Source organism: Saccoglossus kowalevskii, chromosome 21, assembly GCF_978046115.1.
Source record: "Saccoglossus kowalevskii chromosome 21, keSacKowa6.1, whole genome shotgun sequence".
Classification (NCBI taxonomy): Eukaryota; Metazoa; Hemichordata; class Enteropneusta; family Harrimaniidae; genus Saccoglossus; species Saccoglossus kowalevskii.
In genome coordinates, this window is record NC_140661.1 from 16,449,674 (window position 1) to 16,461,749 (window position 12,076).

A 12,076-nucleotide genomic window follows, 5' to 3' on the forward strand; every position below is an offset into this window, starting at 1 on the left:
GTTGTAAGCAGAACCTTTCATAAATATTTTCTGAAATCAAATCCGCATAATTGTGTAACACGTTGACCTGTACCCAATGATAAGTTGCGTCTATTTAGACCAACATTTAATAAAAGGTATTGCAGAAAAAAACATCAAAACTCCAAAATTATTCATGAACATTTTAGTATTAAAAATATTCCGCTCTAGGGTCTGAGTAGCCTGAACGCACCAAAAGAGACACGTATTGTAAAATAAAGCGTGGATTATAAGCACTGTTGTATTAGCGTCCCACCGACTGAAACAATTGAATATGTAAGGTCAGTTATGATTGTGTCAATTCACGCTCTCTTGATAATTATTGGACGAATCGGGAACCGCAACATTTGAAATTTAAGCGTTTGGCAAACAAGAAATTACTCCCAAAGGAAATCATATGAATCAGAACACATATGCTTCAGAATCATTTTATTCTGAGAGACCGACATAGTATGTTGCCATAGTTACAAGACATTCTATTTACGGCGACTGAAAGACTTATAGGCCAGAGAGTATGAGACAATATTTTTTTTGGAAATAACCATATCTACACAAGAATATGACAAATAAAAAACATTTTAATTGATATTGTCAAAACATGCCTATATTATGAGTCCTGATTTTTAGTTGAAACACAAATTCAAATATTCGATCGGGTTACGTGAGCAACTATAGTACGATGTAATAAACCAGGTTGAACTATTTCACGGCAGTGTGCTGGACAAATAAATATGTATACCAATGCAAAGACAATTATGTAGATTTCTTGGAAATATAATACATAGTTTTCCGCTCAGTCCGTTGTGTGTTGGAAAAAAAATACTGACAAATAGGGATTGCCGAACATAAAACTTCAGCGACAGCCGGCTAACTCGTACAAATCCTGAAATAAAAAAAAAGTCTGTTTATGTATAACTTGGGAAAGAAAAGAGGAAAGATCGACATCTACCGACGTCATAAACATGGCTTATATTCGCCGGCGAGTAAATAGGTGTATTCATGGTTCGGCTGTAGTAAATTTGATCGCTATCTAATTCAATTTGTATTCCCTTGGTTGACTTATCGGTAAAGAACCTAGCCCTAATATCTGATGTGCTGCGGGCCACACGCTCGCTAAGAATCAGGAATAACATTATTGTGAAAACATACAATATTTCAAGTGGTTCAGATGCGATTCTATCAACAAGTTAACGCCATCAGTTTCTGAATTCAATATATCCTCGGTTAATTACTGTAGCGATGTTTCCATATTCAAGAGAGCCGCACTTGAATCATTGAGGAATTCACACAACCGCGGATAGCGTACAGCCTGCAGTTGCGTGTATTGGGAAATTATATACGTATTTTTTTGTATTTTCTTTTTACCGCAGTCTAATCTCTGTGGCAGTGGTTTCCAGTTTAGCGCGTTTCATTGAAAGTAGTGTGCATTGTGCCAACCACAGTTGGCTAAGACGGACGCAACAAACATCGTAGAATCCTCGGCTCGCGTACAAAGCAAGATTGCCTGCAGTCAAAATGTACAAGACACAGCCACGCCATTCTGTCCTCGGGTGTATTCCTCCCATATTCTCAATTCTTGATCACGGTTTCGAAAAAATCCTTCAACTCATGTGCTTGTGCTGGCGGGAGTGCAAATTAATTCAAGCATTGATAAATGGTCACTACCGTACGATTCCTAACCTTTCTATCCACTACATCAAATTATATCTTATCACATAATGTACATATCTCATCTTTAAAAAAGTAATTGTGAACTGGCTGGTAACGGAACATATATACGGTCTTACCTAGCGTCTCCCAACTCCAAAATGATAAAACGTTTTACCATGATTGGAGTCCCGTTTCCTTTCTGGGTCTATGACATCATTGCCCATATAGTCTGATTCTAATGTGGAAAACAAAAATATTTGAATTAGATATCGACAAACAATAGATCATTTGAAATAATTCGGTTGATCGTGAATTCAAAACATTCTGTATAAACTACACGAAATTAGTGCACACTCCGAGATTTGAAAATTTCAATGAAATGAGTATACAAATGATCATGAGTGACAGTACACCCATTACAAACATCATGTAAAATTAAGTATTCTATAATAGTGACCTATTATCAATTGAAGTATATTTATTATTTTCAAGATTTGTTCATCAAGCGTATTCATGTGTAATTTGTTAGCATGCGCAACGTTATATATCGAAGAAAATGGTCATATACGCTTCATATTATCGCCCTGGTTCACTGGGCCATATGAATCATCCTCAACTCCCTGGCCTTTGGGGGACCGAGTAGCGCAAGGTATAACAGTGATCGCGAATAATTGTGAGTGTGTTGCCCAGCAGAATCATAGCCACTGAGACGATGCTTCTTTAAAGAACGCTAATTAGATATAGGTATAGTCAGTAAAGACTGCCACCAGTGAGACGTAACCCTAGGACTGAAATGCTTTCACTAAGCTTTGTATACTCAATCGAACAATGTTATACTATAACATTCATATCAATGTGTCTGTTTTACACGCCCGTATACTACATTGTTGGTGGTGTCTTGATGTGTCGAAGATGAACCACAGTGGAAGTAGTTGAAGTAGTTTTCAACTAAATGTAAGTTTGTTTGTATGTTACAATTATTAGTTTTACTACTATGGCATTGCAAATATGACGTAACCATAGTTTCAACACCATTATATATAGGTTATCACCTATTTGTTGAGTTGGTTGATAAGCTTACCGAACGTCTGACGTAAAATCGACCGCTTTGATTTTGAATAGCTCAATGTCGAAGTGCCGTTCATTTAGAAGGGAGTATTACATTGAGATGCCCTTATTTCATCAAAATTGGCTATAATCAAATGTCTATAGCACATTTTGTAGCGTGTAGTTTCAGTCGTAACGCGTGATCTCGCAGTGAACGTGTAATTCTCTATTGTTGTCATACAGTCTGAACTGTGCATATCATAGTACCATCGTACACAAAGACTAACGACGTTCTGCATGTATATCGCCACGTGACACATTATTATAGTGCCATTTCACACTGTGTTTGTGTCATAAAATCTTACATCGTGAAGTTTCATTATATTCTTTGTTATATTTGTGTAACAAGGCTTATCGACATTTTTAAATTGCAAATTTTTCCCTAGTATAATTTCAATATTTATTATTAAAAACCCGCCAAAAATATAAATGTTAAAATGAATCAACAGTGTGTTTCCTTCACTGCCAACCTGATTTTGTTGCTGATAAAATAGGTCAAATATTATTTACAAAAGGACATTGTAGCAGCGACTGTAATAGACCAAAATGAAAAGCACTTTTTTCACTAAAATCCCACTAACATTATATAATACTTCTTCATTCAAAAGTACCCTGTAAGACGGAGTATATATAACATGTGTAACTCTACCGTACAATTTAAATATACCTTTTTACTACGGAAAACAGTGGTAAAATATTTCCATATATTCACTTGATTTTGAGTAGAGTGACTAAATATGTTGATTTTATGATCTCCATCCTCAAAATATGAAACCGTTTTTTCTGAAATATCAATATTGTATTGTTTATCATTGTACGGGAGTAGTGAATTGTGGGTATTATTTAAATTAGATTGGCGGTACCCGACATGTCTTCAAGTAAAGGTGCAAAGGGTGATTTTGACAGATGGTTAATTCAGCTTGAATGGCATTTTCCCTAAATATTGTGCAAATGGGGGGGTGATTTCATATATATCTGTCACACTAATTCACATCACGTTATTTGGTCGAAGCAACGCAATTGGCGAGTGACATGCGACGAATACAAGACTTTTGAAATAAAATGCTTACTCTCGCGATATTCAAACGCACGCAACACGAGACTCTGCCACTGCCGATGTCCTTAGTGCATTACAGTGAAATTAATGTAATATAATAAAATCGTTGTTACAATCACGTCACTGACTACGCACATTATGTCGAAGTCGAAGGAATTAAGGAAATGGACATATATCAAATTACCGTAATTGGTTCCCATCTTATCGAAAGAAATACGCGTCTGGTTGTTTTACATTGATATTTGCCGTTTGGAGTTACGAGTGTTTTGACATAAGAAACAACAACAACAACAGCAACAACAACAGCAACAGCAACAGCAACAACAACAACATGTTATGGTTCAGTACAGTGTTATACAGACATGTCATATCAGTAATTTAGCATATTCCCTAAATTTAATAACACTACTAGCGTACGCGGATTAGTTATTGGATGTGAAACAGAAACAGCGGTACAAAATAAGAATTATTGTCTGTACTTCGCGGTGTTCTCGCAATATCAGTATGATCATCAGTTATTAACGAGGCATACACGATATTGATATAGCGGTTATACATATTCTGAGTAAGACGAGAGCATTTCAATATATTCTTTTTTTAATATTTTATGTTTGTCAGGTTACTGATCGGCACGTGTATATTATATGTTATACGGAAGCTGATTATAATATAAAACAGCAATAATTTTCGGGGATTAATCGATATTTTTTTTGGGACCTCAGTTTATGCAATATGACTATGAAGGATTTTGTTTTACTCAGTCATCGATCGTGTAATATGTTGCTTACCCACACCTTATTTATGAAATCCCGAAGTCATCTCTCGTTTTATTTGCATTTAAACATAATTATCCTTTACACCCGCTACGTGTGACCCACACCTAACAAAACGTCGATTATTAACACTATTTAATGCAGTAATTGGTCACCATGCCCGTCAATCAGACGCAACTAATACATTAAAATAACACTATATTGATGAACAATTGAAATTAAACAATATTAAACATTTCCATCCTTTTCTAGGATCAACAACCGCACGCGTATCAGCGTATCGTCCACTGTGCGCCTCCAATGCATGCCTCTACTGGATTACGCCACAGCAGAATCGTATAGACAGTTTATTACCCCCATCGTGACATTTCGCTGCACAACACGATGTTCGTGTAATGTAACCGTTAAATATTGAATCAGGTGAATAATTCACTGAGTTAATCAGAAAGTCAAAAAGTAACGCGGATGTGTAAATCAACTTTTTTTATGCGCATTAGTCATGGTCATAGTTAATGAAGATTCATTGGCAATGTATCTGAGTGACGTATTAACAGTACTAGTGGTAATATTCAGAGAACAAACACGAAAACGCAACAAACTATATGTCTCTATTTTGTGACGTGCTGCCTTCTACGGAACATGCAACGGGAATCACTTTCTGGCAACAAACGCTTCATGATTCGGATCCAAAACACCATTTGACGGTCTTGCCGAATATAGTATATTACAGTGGATAAATATGACACCGATTTCGAAATGAAGGAAGAGAAGACGTGTAACAACTCACAAAAGTACAAGTCTATTAAAGGCACGGCATGCGAAATTATAGGACTTGTGATGAGATATTCAAACCTATTATTGACGCCGTAATTGCTCACCTGGGCTTTTTACGAAATCATGCAAGAGCACACCGGGGATTGACATAATGGCAATGGAGGTAATAAAGTATCTGTCTATTGGCTTTTCCAGCATTATTACAAATCGGACTAAGAAATACGCTATGTGACTCTTACCTCCCGCTACTGAATTTGATAGTTGACTTTGTCTTTGTTCTTCCTGTGGAAATACAGTAAAAACGAACGATTGTGAGTGTTATCAATATGACTTTTGGATATGAATAATTTATTTATAAATATGTAATTTCCAGAGATATATGCATAATATACACTGGACTATTATTATAATCCTAGTAAAGATGGATAATTCAATATTTGAACCAAACAAACTACTTATTTGTATTTATAAACCACATCTTCAAAACTGTTTATATATTTGGCTAAATGTTAAAAAAATGAGGACATGTGAAATATATTTTTATATAGTTAATGTAGAAATGATGTCATCAATTTCAGTCCCTACGCACTACTGGCACAATATTTATATTGTAAAACGTAATTTCACAGTGATAAGTTTTCGTAATATACGAACTCATCAGAAGCTCCCTCGTATGTGTACTGGCATGTTCAGTCGTCAACAAATGGGACTTACCAGAATTATGTTAATAATTTCTCTGACAACCGCTGCGATCCGTCCTTCGAGGTCGGCATTGTCTCGAAGTGGTATAGCTGCAATACCATACACGAAAACCATAAAGACAAGCGCACAAGCTCCGCACTTCATTTTATTTTTTCTGTTTTCTGGTTATCTTTAAGATCCTGCAAATATACAATGTAATACGTCACTGAGATGCACCGCTAGTGGTCACTTTCCGCTCAAACTCATGTTTAATTTACGTTTCTTACTGTCGGTTTCATGTAAATAACCAATGTATATTACACGTGTTTTAAAATTCGCATACGACCCATAATAACACTGGGAGACGTGACGAGTGTAGTAATATCATCTAGTGTTGTTTGCTTTAGAAACTTTAGAAACAAGGTAGCCTAATATTTTCTTTCAAATACAAGTTTTTTTTTCGCGATTTTCTCGTTCATAACTATAGCAAGACTAATCTAAAACATATCAGGTATCAACTTTGAACCTTGGACTTTCAGAATAGAATAGTATATAACAACGGTGTGACACTGAGAAAAGCTAGCAAGAATATTCTTCAAAAGAGTAATAACAGACGAGCTCAATGGGGTGGAAGGAAATTACTGTGGTTCTGTTATCGGCAAAATTAAAAACAGTACCTAAGCGTGAGTTTTTGAAATGGTTATTATTCTTATCTGTGTCATCCACAGCTAAACTACAAACGTCATCGTTCATGACATTGGAATTAGGAACTTCCATGTGAGATAATTTTATTTATCTACCGACAGTTTGTTAAATTGTATAACATTATAAATCAGGTGTCTGTTCTATGAAGCATCTCCTAATCCGAAATGTGAAATTATTCATATAAATCACATGAGGCCGAATTAGCAGTACAACACAATGTTACCAAAATACAAACTGCCTACGACAGAGAGAGAGAGAGAGAGAGAGAGAGAGAGAGGGAGAGAGAGAGAGGGGAGAGAGGAAAGGATCCTGCCCGGAAGTAGCGCTCCATCGCGGAATGTTCGGTAGTTTGTTGCATAATTGAGTGCATCACTAGACAACGTACCTTTGCAAGGCATCGTGTAGCTCAAGGAGCGCTGCTAATAAAAAAATGTATGAGACAAGAGCTCTTCGAATTTCTTAAAGTGAACTCAAAACGGAGTATCCCTGTTATTATATTAAACGTGTTGGAGCCCTACATACACAAATTGGCCATCAGCCGATTATAGTCGGTTTGTACCTGAAATCAAATAAATGATATATTTTCAGTGCAGTATTTTTTTATAATTATTATATTTTTTTTAGTTATTATTACTTCACGATAATTAATACTTTTTACCCATGACATCGAAACTAGCTTTAACAAAAATAAAAAATGGAAGGCCTGATTTACAAAGCCACAATAATGGACGTATTTTAATATATTCACCTTTGGGGTTCACTCCACACATCAGTAAATTTGAAGAGATTGTGAGCGCTTGCTACGTGGTAAATGGACATTGTTATTTATACCTATGGCTAATATTGCACCGCCAGCTATGATTACTTTTAGACAGATCACTGACATGCCTTATTAATGCATGATAACCGCAAGCCGTTGAGCACCGCACGAATCCTCCTAATGGCGTAGTCATTGTAGTTAGATTTCCAGGAACATTTTTTCCTTCTTAGACAGTTACGGTAACTTCTTCTAGATTCAACAGGAAAGCATATGACATGATTCTGATCCTAATTGCGTTAATACATCCTTCTAAGATTGTATATAATAGCGAATTAAATTGCACGGACAACATTGATGAGGAATACAGTATACGATCTCGTCACAACACAATTTATAAAAAAAAAAATTATTTAATGATGCGACTGTGTCAAACATTTTATGTTTTGAGACAATGTTTATTGTAACCCCATTTGTACCTAGTCACAAGCACAAATAAACTTCACCAGTTCTTGATCAAATAAATAAATAATATAACACAGATGAATTGTAATCGTTCGTAACCCATATAAATAAGCGATTTTATATTAGAAGTAATATTTTGATACTAATAATCATTGGATTTGGGAGATACCGAAATGACCACCCACACTTCCTATATATGATATGAACGTAATGGGTAATAGTTTTATAATTCTACCTCATAAACTACATTGTTATATTCATCTCGTTTGCAATAAAACTCAGATTCTACATGTCATTGAAATCAATGCATTTAAATACATTTAAACCCACAAATAAAGCACACTGTTTTTTTATGTGACAGCTAGTTGCTGATATATCAAATTGTCAGGTTAGCACTTGGCAAATGCATTTTAATATTAGTTACAATATCTACGCAGGTAGTAGCGGTAGTGGGTAAAGTTAATAGTTTCATTACACCTGAATGAAATGGCACTTGAATGAAATAACTGACCTTGTAGTCTCTACAGCGTGGCAAGAATACAGTTGTATGTATGATATCATTCATGTATATTTGACTTTTTCCTTATAGAGAGTGCATGAGCGACGATTTTCCATTGTTCACTCTCACAGCGCGAAGGTTACACTTTGTTGCGGAAGTGTAATTAAATATTTTTCACATGCAATTTCAATAAATCTAATAATAATAAGAATAATAATAGAAAAAAAAACCGGTGTTTGTATTTTTCGAAACTAGTCAATACACGCATGCATATTCATGGTAAATATATATTTTAAAATCTGTAGCCGTATTTTGAATCGATTTTCTACCGCGGATAAAAAATTCTGCTGAACATTCAGTTGCATTTCGTCCGACCGCATATGGGTATATAAATTCATTTCATGGTATCCCACGGTGATTGGTAATACGATTACACCATGATACATAACGTGAACCGTGTGAGTAGGATATATTCAGTCGAACATCTCGACATCTAGTAAATTATTTGGCAAACATAAATTCAAACTGCACCTACTTCTATGATCTGAATGAATTACCATGATACTCCTGATTGAATTTTACAAATTTTAAAAGTTATTAATGTTAAAAGTCGTATTTTCTTTCAGCGATGTAACAAGTGCATTACAGCGAAAACTTAAGCACATATAAAGTTACGTTTTTTGTTTTGTTTGTTTTTTTTTGGAAAATTAATTTGATCCAACCTGGAGAGCATACAACGAAATATATTAGCGCATCAGTTTCTATTAGATTCAAATATGATAGAAATCAATACACAGCTTGTATATATGATACAAATCCGCGAGGTAAAGTAGTTTACACAATCCCACGAGATTACACCTAGGTAGATTATCAGATGTCATCGGAATAGATAATATAATAAAGAAGCGTTTACCTAGGGAGTGTGCTAATGAATGCAGTTATATTGATGTGCAATTGACATGGGTGCAACATTAGTAAATCGATCAGGTCCACCCCGGGCTAATATACGCATTAAGTAAAACAAGAAAGACATGCTGAACAGTCTCGCTGGGAAGGTACGCGTATCACGAAGCAGCCGTAAGATTGTAACCTACTCAACTTACTCGGGGAAACTATCTTTCCGTCGAATCAGGTACATCCACATATGATCGGGCATTCACGCGATTTGATTGTAATTTGATGGTATTTGGCTTATAAAAATGGCATTTTTAGACGCAATATTACTGTGAGAAAAAACGCCCCTATTTTCCAATCGATTGAGTTGTGTATATGATTCAAGTAATCATTCGATTTGATATTGACAATAGCAAATGATACAACCTTTTTAAATCCCTTATTCGTTTAGTGAAATAAAAATAATCGGTTGATTGATCGATTATTATATGGTCATTTAAAAAAAACGGCCAATACTTTGGCGATATAGTGTACATGAGAATACAATACAATACAATACAATACAATTTTAATAAAAATATGAAGTGAATTTCGACTATACCTGATATAATGTAGTAAACCTTCCCAGGTATCCCAGGTAAGCAATCGTGGTGGAAATCTCACGGACTAACAACGACGCGTGCTAACTGCGTTACTTATATACTCACTATACCCGGGTCATCAGTGACGAAGGGAAGACGTGGGATGGCGTCTTCTGATTAGATAAAAGTTAATGTAGGCGCCATGACGTCACCAGCGTCTTCATTGGCCCGAGCTGACACGCAATAAAGCTTCCGCGATCGATTGGGGCGAATCGCCATCCAAATGAGCACGAGGAAGTGCGTAGACTACGATTGCTATTTCAGTTTTTCCAATAGACTGTTGATGAGTAACAAATCCCGACAAAATGTAAAGGTAAATCCGATGGGTTTTGCATTCATTATTTTCAATTAGTTCGGTATTGTTACAAGCCGTGAATTCTAAAATACACGTAATTAAGATATCGATCGTAATCAGCGTTTCCATCATGTAGTCCCGCAGTTTACACGACACACAAGACCCATGATGAACATTCTAATAAGTAAGAGATTGCTGTTGATTTTTTCCCCTAACAATTTATTCAATACAACGATTGAGGGCGTTTATTTCTAATTACATAGTATTATTATATGTGTGAATAGTTTTTAACTAAATTTGACTTAATAGTTGAAAATTAAACATTTTTGTTTTTTACTTCAACCAATCCAAGCCATGAATGAACAATGAATACCGGATAAGCTAGATAGATGTTTGGTTTTACATGCTTAATGCATTTTACACGAAACAAAATATATTTACACTTACAAATTAAATAGTATAAACGTACAATTTGGTATAATGTATTCTAGACGAATGCCATGATAGTTTACGGCATAAATTTCGGCAAACGGCATTGTCAATAGTATTTTAATTCTTACTATTACGTCACTGGGTTATGATGGCGAGGTGTGAGTCACATGAAAGCCATTTTTTTAGTGGGAGGGCCTCCAAAGGAAATAATTCGTAATAGTAGTTTATAAATATATAAACGCTGCTCGGACTGATAAATATGATATATAGAAAATAATATTTGGTAATCGTAGTCCTAAATAACTATTAAAAATAGCTAGACGTTTCGAGCAATGGCTCTTTATCGATAGCATAGAAGAACATGTGATGCTTTCTTCTATGCTTTCTTCTATGCTGTCGATAAAGAGCCATTGCTCGAAACGTCTAGCTATTTTTAATAGTTATTTAGGACTACGATTACCAAATATTATCTACTATATATCATAAAGGAAATAATTGACAGACAACATAACGTGTAACCCCATCGTGATATATACATAGGAGCAAGTACATCATTTAATTACTTCTAGCAGAAGGTATTGTCCTAATGTAATATGCGTCGAAACCAAATACATAATTGGGGCTGTCAAATGAAGACCGCGGCACCTTTATTCGATGGTGTGCCCATTGTGCTGTTTCGCTAATGTACCGCATGGGATTTATTTTTGGCCTCGATTTTGTCTCGATCACATTCATAAACCTTCCAACTTAATTAGCTGTGCTTACGTCGTCAAGAATCAAGTTGTTTTTTTTCTTTCGTTTTCTATGTTTTCAGTACAATCAATAATCGGTAGAACTTCATCAAATGTTTTAATAACAATGTTGTTAAAGCAGAGGTGTATGACCAGTTATTGTCAATGATGGTCAATGGTCTCAACTACATTTCTTTTGAAGATATGGTAGCTACATCACAAAATCAGGATGGTGACGGGAGTACTGATGCGGTTATCTGTGCATTACACGTGTTCAATACAGACACATACATGTCAAAGGCTACGCATGAATATAAACAGTGACCGTAATTTAACAGGTCTAGTCGGAGGAACATGCATCAAATCTCGTCTTCGTTGTATAATATGGTGTCAAATAATAAACAGTAAAAGTGGAAATATTGTGTCTGCATATACGTTTGTTTCCATGGACACCATGTTCAACGCAGTGAGACACTGACAGTAAATCAAAAAACTGTAACGCGTGTATGTATATTACCATAGTAACCGACAATGAATTTCAGTGGAGGTATGGAATCAAGGTTATAGCGCACAATGGAATTCGTCTAAGCCTTTCAC

At 35.4% G+C, this 12,076-nt stretch overlaps 1 long non-coding RNA gene across 1 annotated transcript; it reads right to left on the bottom strand.

The window, feature by feature from the left end:
• Nucleotides 1–578: 578 nt before the first annotated feature.
• Nucleotides 579–10,064, bottom strand: LOC102801278 (uncharacterized). Its single transcript, XR_438630.2, has 5 exons — nucleotides 9,982–10,064; nucleotides 6,094–6,260; nucleotides 5,619–5,661; nucleotides 1,806–1,903; nucleotides 579–901 (listed from the first exon to the last, which is right to left on the bottom strand). It is a non-coding gene; the product is annotated as an uncharacterized LOC102801278 (long non-coding RNA).
• Nucleotides 10,065–12,076: the final 2,012 nt, after the last annotated feature.